The sequence below is a fragment of the Rhinoraja longicauda genome, chromosome 6 (assembly GCF_053455715.1).
Source record: "Rhinoraja longicauda isolate Sanriku21f chromosome 6, sRhiLon1.1, whole genome shotgun sequence".
In the NCBI taxonomy this organism is placed as follows: Eukaryota; Metazoa; Chordata; class Chondrichthyes; order Rajiformes; family Arhynchobatidae; genus Rhinoraja; species Rhinoraja longicauda.
In genome coordinates this window covers 70,732,796-70,750,897 of record NC_135958.1, presented here as the reverse complement: position 1 = coordinate 70,750,897, position 18,102 = coordinate 70,732,796, and the positions used below count along the sequence as shown (strand labels likewise).

General features: G+C 43.3%; 1 protein-coding gene across 7 annotated transcripts in view; it reads right to left on the bottom strand.

Moving 5' to 3' along the window:
* Nucleotides 1–18,102, bottom strand: part of arsg (arylsulfatase G) — a 137,599-nt gene that overhangs the window by 68,710 nt on the left and 50,787 nt on the right. Inside the window, exon 1 of one of the 7 annotated variants that reach the window (XM_078401304.1) lies at nt 8,605–8,922. The exons of 4 other annotated variants lie outside the window; for them this stretch is intronic. The gene's annotated coding sequence lies outside the window, so the exon portion shown is untranslated. Of the gene's footprint in view, nt 1–8,604; nt 8,923–18,102 lie in introns of those variants that run through there. 2 more of the 7 variants (XM_078401308.1, XM_078401309.1) reach the window with 2 other exon arrangements.

Here is an 18,102-nt window from a genome sequence, read left to right as displayed (position 1 = left end):
CTCCTTTCATACACACACCGCCCTTTTTGTAAAAAGGTCACCCCTCAGATTCCTATTAAATCTTTACCTCATCACCATAAACCTATGTCCTCTGGTTCTCGATTCCCCTACTCTGGGCAAGAGACCCTGTGCAATACTATATTCTGACCCTTTTGTGTCTACCTTCAATTTACATTTTGTGTCTACTTTCGATTTCAACCAGCATCAGCAGTTCATTCCTACACTATATTCTACACAATGTTTATTTTTTCTATAGCATAACCCGATGCACTCATGTACAACATAATTTGCCCAGATAGCGCACAAAACAGAATTTCTCACAACACCTCAGTACACATAACAAAAATAACCAATACATGTTCTGTTTATAGTCCAGATTTCTAGCATCTTTAATCTTTTGCACGTCATTGTGTGGCAAATGTGGAATGCAAACAAATTTCCGAGGACGGTCTAATTTGAGAAGGATTTTCATATTTCTTCTCGGTGACAGAGCCTTTCATGAAATCTTCTTCTTCTTCTTATCATGTCCACAACATGCTAGATATTGTGTTTCAGCCAAAACTGAACTTAGCAATATCATTGTTTTCTGTGAGGTCCTCAGCTATGCATTCGTGCTCCAATAGAGGACATCTCAATAGGTGCTCCATAGTTTGCGGTTCAGTGCCACATCTGCAGATGACGTCTTCAGTGTCTATATAACCCCACTTCTTGAGAGTCGCTTTATAATGACCAGTACCAGCTCTCAGTCTGTTGAGGCATTTCCATTCAACCCAGCTTGAATCGGCACCAGGAGGAAGTTCTTCTTTGGCACTTATGGACATGGATGTTGTTGATGGGAGATTGGCTAGTCTCTCTTCCCACAATGCAACTCTAGTACCTTCAGCTTCAGCATTTGGTTCAACTTCGTAGAGGAAACTTTTCCTGGACTTTAGCCGACTCCAAGCGAGTTCATGGCAGAATAGGGGATGTCGTACATCTGTGGTCTGGCGATGGCGTTCTCTACTGCTTGCTGCACTGTGACAAATCCCGGGTGGCGCTATACCAGATAGTATGTGTAGGCTGTCAGTTGATGTTGGTATAAGACATCCAGTGATAAGGCGGCTGGTTGTATTGATGGCTGGATCAATCTTAGCATGGGCTGATCTTTCCCATACTGGGCATGCATACTCTGCTGTTGAGTAGCAAAGGGCCAAGGCAGTTGATCGTAGAGTGTCAGGAATTGTGCCCCATCTTGTTCCAGTAAGTTTGCTGGCAATGTTGTTTCTTGCACAGATTTTAGCTTTTGTCTTCTCAATAAGAGTCTTAAAGGAGAGACAAATCAAATTAATGAAATCAAAAAAGCTGTATTGTGAATTCAGTGGGTTTGCTGGGCAGTGAAGATCAAGTATACTATAACCCCTGATGGATGGAATATGCATTGTGACTCTTGTCTCTGCGGCTAGAAGGAAGAGGGGAGAAAGCTGGCAATAATAGACTGCATGGAGGCCCTTCTCTCCTAAATGCAGTCACAGTTATGGTGTATCAGACATCCCCTCCTGACCTACTCTTCTTTTTTGTGATGAGATCATGAATTTGCATGAGAATTTCTTTACTGCCATTATTTAATGCCTCATGCAGGGTTTCATCTCCTTCAGAGCCCTTATTGTTTTTCTTCTAATGGATGGCTTTTGCTAGATTTGGGGAATTCCAAGATTGTAATGGATAGCGTGCTGCGGGATGGGATCAAAGTCATTCATATCAAATGAATATTGATACGAATAAATATTATATTCAACAATCACCTTCCAGCAGACAGTGACTGCCACTCTGTACTTTATTCCTGGCTCTTGGTAGGGTATTTGTGTTTTGGCTGTAAATGGTCTTGGTTACTAAAGACACATTCTTGCATTGTTATGGTCATTGGCTGGTTGCTTGATATCCTGATTTGTATTCACCTACAATCTGAGTTTTAGGTTTCAAATGTCTGCAGGCCTGCTTTTTTTTGCTCCATTTGCCATAACAGTCCTTTTCCTCTGGAAACACATTGCATTTGTGATTGGTTGGCTGGTATCCTGCCTTCTATTCACTCACCTACTGACTTGTAATTCAGAAGTTCCATATGCTTGCGGACCTGCTCCTTTGTGCCATGTGCCTCTGAGAACACAATGCATCTGATCTTGGCTATTCTTATCAAACCAGTTTTAGTATCTTTTATACCATAGAAGTCTAGAGTCACTTCAAAGTTGTTTATTATAATGAACCTCAAAAGCAGAGCAAACCGTGGGAATTCTGAGGCTCATAAGGTGTGAGGTACAAATAGATTAAGCAGAGTTTCTGTTTTGAGATGTCCTTGACCCCGTCGACATTGAATTTACTGTGGCACCATTTATTTTACTGTCACCATTTAGAAGCTAGGTTGGAGGAGATGACAGACAAGATTAGACAGTGATCAGTCTAGCGTCTGTCACGTTACTGAACTGACTACGGAAAATCTGTCCCTCTCAATAAACGCATTATACAGTACTGCCATAAATTTTAAAAGTCGACTGCTCTGCCCTTTAGCAAGGACCCCTTTCCATTACCTCATCAGAAACTGATGAATTATTTGCTGAGGTATGTGGATTTGCTAATTATGCTAATCTACTTAATTGCTTTTTTTGCTCATTTTTAAACTGCTTTTGAAAATCTTCTTATTCAGCACAAAAAATGTCTGGTGTTGAGAACTAAATCTGCAGGAGAAACTTTATCTGTTGCGGAAACAAAATCTGTGGTCCTTGCTAAAAGCACAGTGAACTTTGAGTGTGGGATGTCATGTGGTGACGTTTGAAAGAATTAAGTTAAATGATTAAATAGTATTTTAAGACAAGCATGGCAGTGCAGGTGATGAGTAACAGCTATCAATTTGTGGGGATTTGTGAAACCATGGAGATAAAATTTGCAGTGAGTTTCTACATCTCAGGTGAAAATGGTCTGATATTTTGCTCCAGGAGGCAACCCCTAGATTAACATTGCAACATATGTTTTTGGAGCAGGAGTAACCTATCTGGTCCTTCAAGCCTGTTCCACCATTTAGTAGGATCATGGTTGATCAGAATGCATATTCAATTGCATATTTTACACTCTTTGCAGCCCCTTGTTTATCAACTTGCTATCTATAAGTCTGCAAAATGTCTGCTTCCATTGTCTTTAGAAAAAGAGTTTAAAAACCTCTGAGAATAAAACCTCGTCTCATTTCAAATGATAGTACAATGACAGCACACCTAGGAGAGCTGATGCCTCACAGCTCCAGTGATAAAGGGTCCATATTGACCTCTGTTGCTGAGATGCCACGCAATGTGCCAGTCAGCTGGACATTGCCGAACCATCTGTCGTTTGTGGACAGGTTCTTCCGGACCAACACCTTTGACCACAAGTCCATCGGGCAGTGGTCAGCACGGAACGTCCTGCAGGCACTGCAGGGGAATGACTCCATGGATCCTGTGGCGTGGTTCCCAGAACAGACTGCCCAGCTTGTCTGGCAAAATGCCTCATCGCCAGTACTCACCAACAAGCACCAAGACCTGGCTTGGCTGGCGGTGAGGGGAGCCCTCCCAGTCAGATCCTTCCTGCACCGCCGGAACCTCACTACCAGCGCACGCTGCCCTCGGGACGGCTGCTACGGAGAGGAAACGGTGGCCCACCTCTTCAAAGAGTGTGGATTTGCCAGGAGAGTCTGGAGAGGTCTGCAGGGGTCCCTGTCACGATTCATTCCGAGCAGCTCCGTCACAGAGGACTCTGTGCTCTACGGACTGTTCCCAGGGACGCATTCCGAGACTGACATCGAGTGCTGCTGGAAGGTCATCAACTCGGTGAAAGACGCCCTTTGGTCTGCCCGATCCTTGTTGACCTCCCAGCGGAGCGAGCTGTCCGTCAAGGAATGTTGCCGACTGGCCCACTGCAGACTGCAGGAGTACGTGCTGAGGGACGCTCTGAAGCTCGGTGCAGCCAACGCCAAGGCCCTGTGGGGGAGGACCACAGTCTAGGGTCCTTCCGCTGCTGGACATGGGGGGCAGGGTGTGGTGGAGAGAGACGCCCCTCCAAATAAGGGATATGTATGTAAATGTATGTAAAGGTCTAAGTAAATGCCTGTATTGAATATGTAACCTCCGGGAATGTCGGATGGGTTTGTTTTAAAAATGATGTTTTGTAAATGATATTTATAACTTGAATAAAGTATTTTTTGATAAAAAAAATAAAAAAAATAATAAAAAAAGACTGTGTAGATCTGGGCATGTTCTGTCAATGACCATGTGTTCCAATTTTCTCCCATATCCTGGAGACTGTTGAGTGATAGGAAAACTGACAGCTGTAAGTTGGTCCAAACAAGGGAATGGTAGAATTCGGAGGGGCCTTGTGGAAATACAGGGTCAATAAAAATGGGATTCGTATTGTGATGATTGAAATCGGTGTCAGCATGGATCAGATGGGCAGAGATCTCTCTCTCTCTCTCTCTCTCTCTCTCTCTCTCTCTCTCTCTCTCTCTCTCTCTCTCTCTCTCTCTCTCTCTCTCTCTTTTTTTAATCGACAATCACTTGTTCCAGATTCTTCAAAAGAGAAAACATCTGCTCCACATACACCCTGTCATGACCTCTCAGTCAAGCTACTTCTCATTCATCTCATTTGTAATCATACTAGCTCAGCCGGTCTAACCTTTCTTCCAAAGACACATTGTTCATTCCAGGTATTATTCCACTTAAACTTCTCTGAATCACTTGCAACTCATTACCCTATTTTCTTAAATGTGAAGAGCAATACTGTATACACTACTCCACGTGACGTCGTACCCTGGCCACTCCCTCTTTCCCCCTCTCCCATCAGGCAAAAGGTATAGAAGTGTGAAAACGCACACCGCCAGATTTGGGGACAGTTTCTTCCCAGCTGTTATCAGGCAACTAAATCATCCTACCACAACCAGAAAGCAGTGTTGAACTACTATCTACCTCTTTGATGACCCGCGGACTATCCTTGATCGAACTTTGCTGGATTTACCTTGCAAGAAACGTTATTCCCTTATTATGTGTAGGAAAGAACTGCAGATACTGGTTTAAATTGCAGGTAGACACAAAATGCTGGCGTAGCTCAGTGGGACAAGCAGCATCTCTTATCATTCCCTTATCATGTATCTATACACTGTAAATGGATTGATTGTAATCATGTATTGACATTCTGCTGACTGGTTGGCACGCAACAAAAGCTTTTCACTGTACTTCGGTACACGTGACAATAAACTAAACTGAAAACATAGAAATGAAGTACAACTGTTCTACTATTATATTCTGCTACCGATCAACAATAACACTATTAGCTTTCCTAATTACTTGCTGCAACTGCAGACAGGACTTTTGTAAATCATGTACTCTGTTGTACAGAACCTTCTGTACATTGAGATCGGACACCTCTCACAATTTGGATGATATGCTAAGTTTTACATTTTTCTTCCCAAAATAGACAATTTCACATTTTTCCATATTGGGGTCATTGACATCACATCAGCATATTCTTTCAGTTACATAATAGACTCAGAATTGTTCACTCATTACTGCTCTCAGAAATAGATCTTGTACTGACTTCATAACTAAATAACCATGAGAATCCTCCACACGGCACGGTAGCGCAGCGGTAGAGTTGCTGCTTTACAGCGAATGCAGCGCCGGAGACACAGGTTCGATCCTGACTACGGGTGCTGCACTGTAAGGAGTTTGTACGTTCTCCCCGTGACCTGCGTGGGTTTTCTCCGAGATCTTCGGTTTCCTCCCACACTCCAAAGACGTACAGGTATGTAGGTTAATTGGCTGGGTAAATGTAAAAATTGTCCCTAGTGGGTGTAGGATAGTGTTAATGTACGGGGATCACTGGGCGGCACGGACTTGGAGGGCCGAAAAGGCCTGTTTCCGGCTGTAGATATATGATATGATGATATGATGATAAGGAAAATTGTACTACAAAGAGGAAGCACGATATCAAAGAGTTTGGTGACAGGGTCCAGTGAATATGTACTGCCATTGTCAATGTTGTGCTATGACTGATGGCTGTGACTATGGTGGAGTAGACGATGGGCCGAATGGCCTAATTCTGCTCCTTTCATTTATGACTGATATTTGCTGGATAAAGATGGATAGATGGAACACCCGCAAGAGGAATTGACAAACATGAGGGTTCAGGGTTGACTATCTACCAGAAAGAGGATCAACCGCAAAAGTATAGGAGAAGGTATAGGTGATCAATTGTTGGCGTGGACTCGGTGAACCGAAGGGCCTGTTTCCACGCTGCATCGCTAAACTAAAGTTGGTGGAACAGTCATTGAGAGGAAAACATCTTCACCAGAAACAGAGTATCAAAATGAGGCAAAGGCACAAGATTGGGTATATCCCAATCCCAACGGGGACAGTGTGGAGAGAGTGTCCAGCTTCAAGTTTCTGGGCACTTACATTTCGGAGGACCTAACATGGTCCAATAACACTGCTGCGCTGGTCAAGAAGGCACAGCAACGACTGTTCTACCTAAGAACACTGAAGACGTCTGGTCTACCCCAACAGCTGCTGACGACATTCTACCGCTGCACCATAGAGAGCATTCTAACACATGGCATCCCTGTGTGGTACCTCAGCTGCACGGAGGCAGAGAGGAAATCTCTTCAGCGGGTAGTCCATAGAGCTCAGAGGACCATCGGAACACAGCTACCAGCCTTGGAGGGCATCTACAACACATGATGCCCCAGAAAAGCCACCAGCATCCACAAAGACTCTTCACACCCCTGCAACAGTCTGTTCGAACTCCTTCCATCGGGCAGACGATACAAGGCCTTCTACGCCCGCACCTCCAGACTCAGGAACAGCTTCATCCCCAGGGCTATAGCTGCTATGAACCGGTCCTGCTGAGCCGGATGGTCACAACGCACAGTGATCCGGCACAGATCTACTTGCACTTTATTCTGTTTTAAAACTGTTACAATTTGTTTCATTGGGTTGTTTAAATTAATACTGACTAGATAATTCAATTATTGCATCGTATGGGAGGCGCATTCCCAATCTCGTTGTACCCCTGTACAATGACAATAAAGATATATTGTATTGTATTGTATTGTATTGTATTGTATGGGTAGGCAGGGGGGACCAGGGAGCAGTAAACAAATTGGTTATCAATGAAAGTCAAAAAAAGAAAGCAATCTGCTGCTTGGCTCTGGTATATCATTTGGCAAACTCAGACGCAAAATAGAAACAAAATGCGGAGAAACTCAGTGGGTCAGGCAGCATCTCTGGAGAAAAGGAATAGATGATGTTCTGTCTGAACCTTTCTTTCCTTGATACAAAATAGCAAATTGACCAATAATATTTAGCTCCATACTCTTTTGATATCCTTTTCTAATACAATTTTGTAGATATCAGAGGAAATTTTCAAATTTCAACTGATCCAGTCTATTAGGTAAAGAATTCCACATTTCCAGGGTTCTTCATGAGGAAAGATCTTTTCTTGAGTGATCTAGTTTTAACTAATGGGCCAAACTGACCTATTGATCAGTACCGAGATAGACACAAAGTGCTGGAGTAACTCAATGGAACAGGCAGCATCTCTGGATAGAAGGAATGCTGCCTGTTCCGCTGAGTTACTCCAGCATTTTGTGCCCATCTTCGGTGTAAACCAACATCTGCAGTTCCTTCCTACACATATTGATCAGTCCCAATGGCTCAGCTAGCAATCAAATAGTGATCTCTATAATACTTAATAATTTTTGCACTTACAGCCCCAATGTTTACTATAAACCCACTGACTCTCAGTTATCTTGACTATACTCTCTCCCACCCCTGTTTACTGCAAGGACACCATCCAATTTCTCTGTCTCCGCCGCAACTGCTCTAAAGATGAGGCTTTCCATTCTAAGCCATCCAAGATGTTCACTTTTATCTGTAAACATGGTCCCTCCCCCCTGTTGTTGTGGATGGAGCCCTCATCTGTGTTTTTTCTGGGTTCTGCAGTTCTGCTCTTGCTACCTTCCCCTCAGACAGAACACAGATAGAACTCCCCTGGTCCTTGCCTTTCACCCCATCAGCCTGTGCATCCAACACATCATTCTCTGACATTTCCGCCACCTTCAACGTGATCCCACCACCAGTCACATCTTCCTTCTGCACCATTTTCGGCTTTTCATAGAGACCACTTCCACTATTCCATGGTTTACTCATCCCTTCCCACCCAAACTGCCCTTCCCCAGGTGCTTTCCTGTGCAACCAGAGATGTAATATCTGTCCGTACACCTTCTCCCTCACTTTTATCCATGGACCTTAGTAGTCCTTCCAGGTGAGACAGGTTTCTTCAAACCTTGTCTACTACATTCGGTACAACTGATGTGGCCTTCTTTACATCAGCAAAACCAAGCGTGGACAAGGTATTGTTTCAGCAAACACGTGCTCTATCCTTTAAGACCTTCCAGATTTTCTGGTTGGAACTATTCTAACTCCTCTTCTCATTCCATTCCAATATTTCTGTCCTTAACCACCACCATTTCCAGCGCGAGACCAACTTGAAGAACAGCTCAGCACCTCATATTCTGCCTGGATATCCTACAACACAATGATATCAGCCATTCACCTGGGACCACCTGGGGCTCTGGTTCGCAGAGCCCGCGGCCCGGACTCACCACCTGCGGCGCTGGCTGCCTGCGGATGCTACGGGAGCGGCTGCGATTCGTCTCCGGAGGCTCCAGCGCGGGCCGCGTGGACGTCGGAAGCCCGCAGGCCCCTGGGTGGGGGCCGACATCGGGAGCTCCGGCAGCGGCAGAGGCAACGTGTTCGCCCGCCCCGAATCGCGGGGCTTGGGTCGGCCCGCCACGGACCTTTCACCATCCGGCGCGGCCTGGAATAGGCCGTTGACCTTTCACCGCCCAGCGGGGGCTTCAATATCGGGAGCCCCGACCGCCCCGACGTGGCAAATCCAACAGCCTGACCGCGGGACAAAACGGCAGGGAAGAGAAAAATACATTTTTGGCCTTCCATCACAGTGAGGAGGGACTGGAGGAGACTCACTGTGATGGATGTTTCTTTTTGTTTGGTGTTAGTTGTGATTGTATGTGTTATTGCATTTTTATTGATTATTCTTATTGGTCTTATTGTTTAACTGCGGGTAATGTTTCATTTCACTACACATTTATGTGTATGTGACAAATAAACGACTATTGACTATTGACTATTGATATGAACATTGAATTCTCAATGATATGAACATTGAATTCTCTTATTTCAAGTCATAGCCCCTAAACATCACCCTTTCCCTAACCATCAACCCCACCCCCCCCCCATGACCATCCTCCCCACGGTGCGGACATATTTCTCCCACCCTCGTACTCCAGCCACCCTGCTCCTTTCCCCTCCTCTGTACGCTCAACTCCCGTATCATTGCCATTGAACCACATTGCTCTTTACACCTTGACCCTGAGATGAGTTTCTGAACATAAATCAGTGTCAGATCTTTTTTTCCACAGAGGGGAACAAAGTTCTAATAAGGAAATAAATTACAATTAAATGTCTCTCTCCAAATCAATCTGGTGGACAATTCATGTTGATCAGATTCCATTAGCAGTGAGGCACCTTGACTCTGGCGTTGGCTCAGCTTTTAAAACACTCATCCATAACTTTGTGACTTCTAAATCTACCATTCTAATACATTCCCAGCTGTTCTTCCATCATAGACTATTCCATAAACCTGCGCTGAATTTCTGCTGCTTGGATCTTAACTCATCATAACATTTTGCTCATTAACTGACAACACTAGCTACACTACAATTTAAAAATGATCAACCTTCTTCTCTACTTTTGTAATCTCCTCACCCCTTCAAACCAGCAATGTCTTCTGTAATTGCTACTCTGAACCTTTCCATCTCTTTGGTAGACCAATGTTAAATTCTGCTGATAATGTTCCAAAGAAGTATTGTGAGATGTTTACTCATGCAAGCTGTTGTTTTGTAGCTAACTAACCTTTCAAATTCAGGAATCTAGGAATGTTGTTTGACCTAATTCCTTGCTGAGGAACGTACATTGTTTTTCATTTGTGTCAATTTCGTGATGAACTGTTGAAATCCCTTACAATAAGATTACAAGCAGTAGGTTAATTAATGATATTAACAAGCAGAAAAAAATGGACTTTATACTCATACTTTAAAATACATTAATCGTGTTCTGGATGAATAGGAATTGTCAGAGCGGCACAAAACATGAGTATACAATCAATTAGTGAATTATACATGTCCTGTGATTATTTTGCATTCAAATAATGTCGCCATCATCTCCACTCCCTTAAGTCTGAGGAGGCATATTTGAATAGATATGGGTAAATAACTAGTTCAACCATTCACATGTAGCTTTGGCTTAACTATGTAAAGCTCTTTCAAGTCCTCTCTCTTTTGTTGATGCTACTCATTACTCCAGGAATAAAATAAACATCTCTAGAAGGCAGCTGATATCATCAAAGACCCACAACTCCCTGGTCATGCTCTCTTATTGCTGCAACCATCAGGAAGAACATACAGGAGCCTGAGAACCATGACTTCCAGGTTTAAGAACACATTCGCCCTCATCAACTATCATTCATGAACTGCCCTGCACAACAATAACTACGAACTACCTCAGCACTGAACCACTACAGATTTTGCACTACCAGATTTTGCTAGATTTGGACTTTAGAGATACAGCACAGGAACAGGTCTTTCGACTCACAGAGTCCATGCCAACCATCGATCACACCATACACTAACACTATTCTACTCACTCGGGACAATTTACAATTTTTACTGAAGCCACTTAATCTACAAACCTGTGCGTGGGAGGAAACCCACGTAGTCACAGGGAGAATATACAAATTCGGTACAAATAGCGCCCGTAGTCAGAATCAAACCTGGGTCTCAGGCGCTGTAAGGCAGCAATACTACTGCTGTGTCACTGTGCCATCCAGATTTATGTTGGTTTTTGCACTTTTATGATCAGTTTATTTAGAATAATTAATATTGTTAAATTTATTTTTTGGTTGTTGTTGCGTTGAATGTGCCTATAAAGGTGTAGTAAGAATTTCTTTGTTTTGCTTCATATCCGCTGCAAGTGACAAATAAAGAAATAAATTGACAGGGCCTGATGGAATTCTTGGTCATTAAAATTCAGACCATTCAGTCAAACCTTTTGCCACTTCTCTCCATAGTTAACAATTAATTAAGTTGTCAGCTCTTATCAAGTGCAAAGCACAAAGTGCTGGAGGAACTCAGCAGGTCAGGCAGCATCTGTGGAGGGAATGAACAGACAATGTTTGGGGTCGGGACCTTTCTTCAGACAGCTATAATTGATTATCTATGTGAGGCAATTCTATTAGCAGTCTGTCAGTATTGGGGAATTAGGGTGTGGCTTAAATATGCATATAATTGAAAAGATTTGTTGATTTACAGAGCAGTTATTTAAAATGTTTTTTCTGTAATGTGAAGATCTGAAATTTGAAACACAGAAATTTGCACAGAGGGGTAAAGAAGTGATATAATCAAAGGGAACTGCTGGTTTATACCAAAGATAGACACAAAATTCTGGAGTAAATCAGCAGGTCAGGCAGCATCACTGGAGAAAATGGATGAGTTTTGGGTCGAGACCAGACTGATTGTAGTTTTTGATTTGTCAGTAGAGAAGTGTTTCTTGTTATTAAAAATAAACATTAATAAATAGCTAAGAATTTTAAAAAAGTTATATGGCTCTAGGTTTAAGTACTGACCTCAGAGAATCTTTGCAATTTTAGCTATTCTTGCAAATCAAGGCATGGCAAGGCTAGTCAAACTGTTGAATGTATGCCTTGGGTAATTCAGCATTGTGTCCTGTACATCTACTAAAGGATTGTCAACAAGAAGAGCTCAGATGTGGGATTGAGATTATAAAAAGCAGCTATCAAGGCTACAATAAATCCATGAGACAGCATTATGTGACTAGTTAGATTGACAGTCAGGCAATGGTGCTGGGATCCACTGGAAGCACCTCTGAATACTGGAGAAGGTGGTAGTGGCTCCACAGGACAATGCAGCCATAGCGTAATTCGGGTGGATGGAGAATAGAAAGAACAGGAGAACAACACTTACAAGGAATTCAGTAATTAAGTGAATGGGAAATTTTGTGATCGCATACATGGCACCTGAATGAGTCTGAAGAGGGGTCTCGACCCGAAACGTCGCCTATTTATTTTCACTAAAGATGCTGCCTGACCCGCTGAGTTCCTCCAGCTTTTTGTGTCTTTCTTTGGTGTAAACCAACATCTGCAGTTCCTTCCTACACCTGAATGGTATGTTTGGTGCTGGGTTACTGATTGTCTACTGAACCTTTTGAGTAAGAAAGGTGTACAGTGAGAGGTCAGGATTCATATCAGTGCCAATGGCGTAAGTGGAGAGCAGAAAGATAAAGATAATGATCTTTGTTGAGGAAGATAACAAGGTGTTAGACATTGGATTAAAACAAACTGGTGCCACAAATAAGGAATATGAGTCGATGCAAATGACTGCAGAGCTAATGAAATTTTGAAAGAAGGTCATAGAACATAGCACAGTGCAGGATGGGAATAAGCCCTTCAACATCTGTGCTGAAAATTATGCCAAAACCAATGTCAACAAGGTCTGAAGACCAAGTACAGATTGCTTGGTACCAGTTCCAAGGCACAAACCGGATGGAATGAGTCTCAACCAATGATCATATGGGGAGGCTAGTGGTATCAATTGCAAGGGTTTAAAGTAAGAAACAAACTGCTCGAGAAACCCAGTGGGTCAGACTGCATCTGTGGAGGGAAAGGGACATAAATCGTTTTGGGTTGGGACCTTTCAACAGACTCTGCACAGACAGCAATTCAAGTCGGGAACCTACCTCAGCAGTTGATATTTTGCTCAAGATAGCAATTTGTTTTTTAGCTAAAGATTCCAGTATTTACAGTCTTTTGTGTATCCAAGGTTTTAAATGAATTTGGTGGGAATGGAAACCTGAGAGTTATTTCAAAAGGGGAAAGAGACAATATTGGCTGTGGAAAACAGGCATTTAGAAAACAAGCTTAAAAGACATGAGAAATTGTTTGGACGGCAGAAGAAACTAAGACTGGAGGGAAAGGATAGAAAGAGGTTTGATAGTACTCATTTATGTACTGTAATGCAACAAATCTTGGAAACAAAGGCATTGAGCCAAGGACATAGATAGACAGAAGGGAGTATGATTGAAACATAGCTTAAACATAGGTAGAAATGGTAACTTAACATTGCTCATTACAATATTTTCCAATGGAATCAAGATGAGAATGATAAGGGAGGGGTTGTAAAAATGGTCCAGGAAACAATTACAGCTGTGAGAAAAGAAAATGTGCTAGACATTTCAAAAAGATGACATTATATGATTGAACTGGAGAACAATTAAAAGGGCAATCACATTTCTGGGAGTGTATCACAGGCCCTGAAACAGTCAGAGTAACGTATTGCAGCCAAGGCCTAAGCAGCATCTGGGAAGTAAAAATAAAATCTGTAATAACAGAGGCTTTCAATTACCTTAATGTAAACTGACACCAGCTGAGTAAAATGGAGAGACAAGGAACTGCAGATGCTGGAATCTTGAGCAAAACACGAAGTGCTGGAGTAATCAGCGGGTTAAGCAATATCTGTGGAGGGAATGGGTAGGCAATATTTCTGACCAAGACCCGTCGTCATGCTGGGAGGGCACAGGAAAGGGAGAACGGTTTGGGGGGTATTACTTAAAATTGGAAAATTCAATGTTCATACCATTGGGTTGTAAGCTATCCACGTGGAATATGAGGTTCTGTAAAAGGTGCAGAATTCTTAGGAGGAAAAGTTCGCTAAAACTCTGGCCAGTTGGCTTGCGCAGGTTTTGAGAATGTGGCCAGGTACACATCAGGGTCGGATCCTCTCCAAAGATCTGCTGCCATCAGCCTCAGAGACTGAGATCACAGGGTCTTCTGGGGCTGTGGGGCCTGTAAAGGTATATAATTGTTCTCTCTTTTCAAGCAAACATAGAAGGCATTGCACTTACTCAGGAGTGACACTGTCATTTGAGCTACTTGGTTTCACCTTGGAACCTTGCATCTCAGCCCAGTCACAGTTGATGAACATTGAATTCTCTAATGATAAGTAACTTCCAACCTCACTCCCCTCAATTTTCCCCCTCCCCTCTTGCCCCTTCCTCCACCCTAGTCATTAACCAGTTATACAGTTCACCACATGGTATCCTTCTTGAGATCACACCTTCCATAGAAACATAGAAAATAGGTTCAAGCTGCTCTAAGAATCCATCTCGGAGGCACTCTACAAACTCCCTTTCTTGGGGTCCAGAACCAACCTGATTTCCCCAGCCTACTTGCATATTGAAATCCCCCATAACCACAGTGGCATTACCTTTGTTGGATGCCAATTCTAACTCCTGCTGCAACTTACACCCTATTTCCAGGCTACTGTTTGGAGGTCTATCGATAACTCCCATTAGTGTCTTCTTACCTTTACAATTTCTCAACTCTATCCATTGTGACTCTACATTGTCAGTCCCTATGTCACCCCTCACAAGGGACTGAATTCTATCCCTCACCAACAGAGCTACCCCGCCTCCTCTGCCCACCTGCCTGTCCTTTCTATAGGACGTATAACCCTGAATATTCAGTTCCCAGTCTTGATCCTTCTGCAGCCATGTCTCTGTAATCCCCACAATGTCATACCTACCAATCTCTAACTGAGCCTCAAGCTCATCCACTTTACTTCTTATATTTCGCGCATTCATATATAGTACTTTTAATCCTTTGCTCATCTCAGCTTCCACATCGATTCCTATTACAATTGGCCATTCTCTCCTGTTCCTTCGTGAGCTTTCTGTCCCGTTAATTCTGGGGTGTTAATTTTTCCTATACTCTCCTTCCCTTTACCTCCATCCTTGTCTATCCAATTTGAAACATTTAGTTTAAAACCACCCGTGTATCAGTGGCAAACCTGCCTGCCAGAATGCTGGTCCCCCGTCTGTTGAGGTGCAACCCGTCCCTTTTGTACAATCCACCCTTACCCCAAAACAGATCCCAGTGGTCTAAGAATCTAAATCCCTGCCCCCTGCACCAGCTCCTCAGCCACACATTCAGGTCCCGTATCTCCCTGTTCCTGCCCTCACCAGTACGAGGAACTGGAAGCAAACCACCAGATAACTACCCTGGAGGTCCTGCTTTTCAGCCTTCTTCCGAGCTCTCTAAAGTCAAGCTGCAGAATATCTTTCCTCTTCTTCCCGATGTCGTTTGTGCCGACATGCACTACCACTTCCGGTTGCTCACCTTCACCCTTGAGGATGCTTTGCATTCGGTCCCTTGCCAACAATGGGCCTACCAGGGCATCATCCTGCCTGAGGTCATTTGTAACCGGCCCTGATCTTTTCTAACCTCCAGTTCTTCAACCCCCCCCCCCCCCCCTCCCAACACCCTACTTTCAGTCTGCAGAAGGGTCCCGACTGGAAACGTCACCCAACCCTTTTCTCCAGAGATGCTGCCTGACCCACTGAGTACCTCTAGCATTTTGTGTCTATCCAAGCAGTACCGCCAGGTGGTCCAATTTCCCACAGTGTGGGTGATGAATGGAGTGATAAATGTATTTGATGATGGAATTGTAATTACTGAGTGTTTGATCCTCTGGTGTTGCAGGAGACATGCTGATAGTAATTTCTAAGTGACTTCTTCAAGCTAGCCTTGTTGAAATTCCTAGCAATGATAGAGAAGACATCAGGTGTGCCATCTGTTGTTTGTTGGCCACAGTTTATAATTCCTCAAGTGCTAGCTGAGCATCTGCCAATTGCTGTACTTATTTTTATTTATAGCCCTCAGGCCCCCACCTTTGCCTACATATGCCTAAGAATGCACACTTGAATAAATATGGTGATCAACTAGTGTAATCAGTACTATCTTGATTACATAAAACACTATCAAGTCTTTCTCTCTTCTATCAAGACTGATCATTATCCAAAGAATAATTTATCCTGGAATGCAAAGATAATCTCTGGCCCCTTTTCACACCTACAAACCATCTTTCTTAAACCCATTCTCATCTCCTCCACTCGCAACTAAAAACACAATGCTGGAGAAACCAGATCAGACAGCAGCTGTGGAGGGAAATGGACAGAAGGATGACATTTCAGGTCAAGAACCTTCTTCAGACTAAACAACGGTCTGAGAAAGGATTCATCTGTCATCTGTCCATTTCCCTCCAAAGATGCTGCCTGGCCTGCTAAATTCCTCCAGCGTTTTGTATTTTTGCTCAAGATTTCAGCATCTGCTCAAGATTCCAGTCTCTTGTGTCTCCTCCAGCCTCAACATCAACGATGAACATGAGGGCCTTGTAGACCTCTTGAATGTTAAAACTGAGAGTATTTTGTAAATTCTATCATTTCCACCTTTCTTCCATCTTACCAGTCCAAAGGACAAGGATCTCTCAAACCCCAGCTTTTTCCCAGGAGACGTAGCTCAAGCTCAAATTTCACTCTCATCTCAAACTATTCCAATTTAAATGTCAATCTCCAGTTAGATTCACTTCCTGTACCCTGGAAGCCAACTACTGAACTACTCGCTAGTCCTCATATTAGGTGACATTGTTACATCACATTCTCAGTAGTGTTTCTCTCACTATCAAATCTACCTTCCCATGATTTTATAAATCTCATAAATTCAAACCCCTCCATGGCTTCTATTTTCTCTCATCTTAAACACATCAAACACATCACAAAGACAGCCTTCTTCCACCTCAAAAACATTGCCCGTCTCCGTCCATCCCTCTCCTCCACAGCTGCAGAAACCCTCATCCACGCCTTCATCACCTCCCGTCTGGACTACTGCAACAGCCTCCTCTATGGCGCACCCTCAAAAATCATCAATAAACTTCAATACATTCAAAACTCCGCTGCCCGTCTACTCACACACACCTCGATCCGTGACCATATCACCCCCGTCCTTTATAAACTCCACTGGCTCCCCATCCCCCAGAGAATCCAGTACAAAATCCTCCTCATAACATACAAAGCCCTCCATAACCTGGCCCCATCCTACCTGACCGACCTCCTCCACAGGCACACTCCCACCTGCACCCTCCGCTCTGCCGCTGCCAATCTCCTATCCCCCCACATCCGGACCAAACTCAGATCCTGGGGGGACAGGGCTTTCTCCATCGCTGCTCCCACCCTATGGAACTCACTACCCCAAACCGTTAGAGACTCCTCCACACTCACCACATTCAAAACATCACTGAAGTCTCACCTGTTCAGTACTGCCTTCAACCACTGAAGGTCACCTCACCTTCTGTCTCCTTTCTCTGTTCATTTATTTATTTACTTATTTATCTATTTATTAATTTCCCTATGTTCTCAAAATCTCTGTAAAGCGTCTTTGAGTATATGAAAAGCGCTATATAAATAAAATGCATTATTATTATTATTATTATTAAACACAAATGATTTTGCAACGCTACTTCTCAAACACACTGAACTTTAATTGCTAAACCATCAACAACTGTACCAGCTGCCAGGCCTCTAAGTTCAGCATCGCCTGAAGAAGGGTCTTGACCCGAAACGTCACCCATTACTTTTCTCCAGAAATGCTGGCTGCTCTGCTGAGTTACTCCAACATTTTGTGTCTACCCCTCTTAAGGGGTAGAGAGTGATACCTAAAGTCCATCTTTGACCAAGCATTTGTTCATATGTTCATTCAGCCCCTTGTGGATCTGTGCTAAATCTTGTAGCTCTCATGTGTAGGGAAGTGGCACGTTTTTGTGCTAAATCTTGTAGCTCTCATCTGTAGGGAAATGGCACGTTTTACCATGCTCAAGGGACCACATAAATCCAAGTTGCAGCTCAGGCAGTCTCATCAGTTACTGTGACATTTAAGTTTATTTGAATTTAACCTAATTTGAAGATCCTTGACTTTAAGTTAAAGAATGACGTTGAATCTCAAATCTAAGGATAGAGACAAGGAACTGCAGATGCTGATTTACAACAAAAAAAGGTTACAAAGTGCTGGAGTAACTCAGCAGGCCAAACAGCATCACTGGAGAACATGGATGGGTGGCATTTCGGG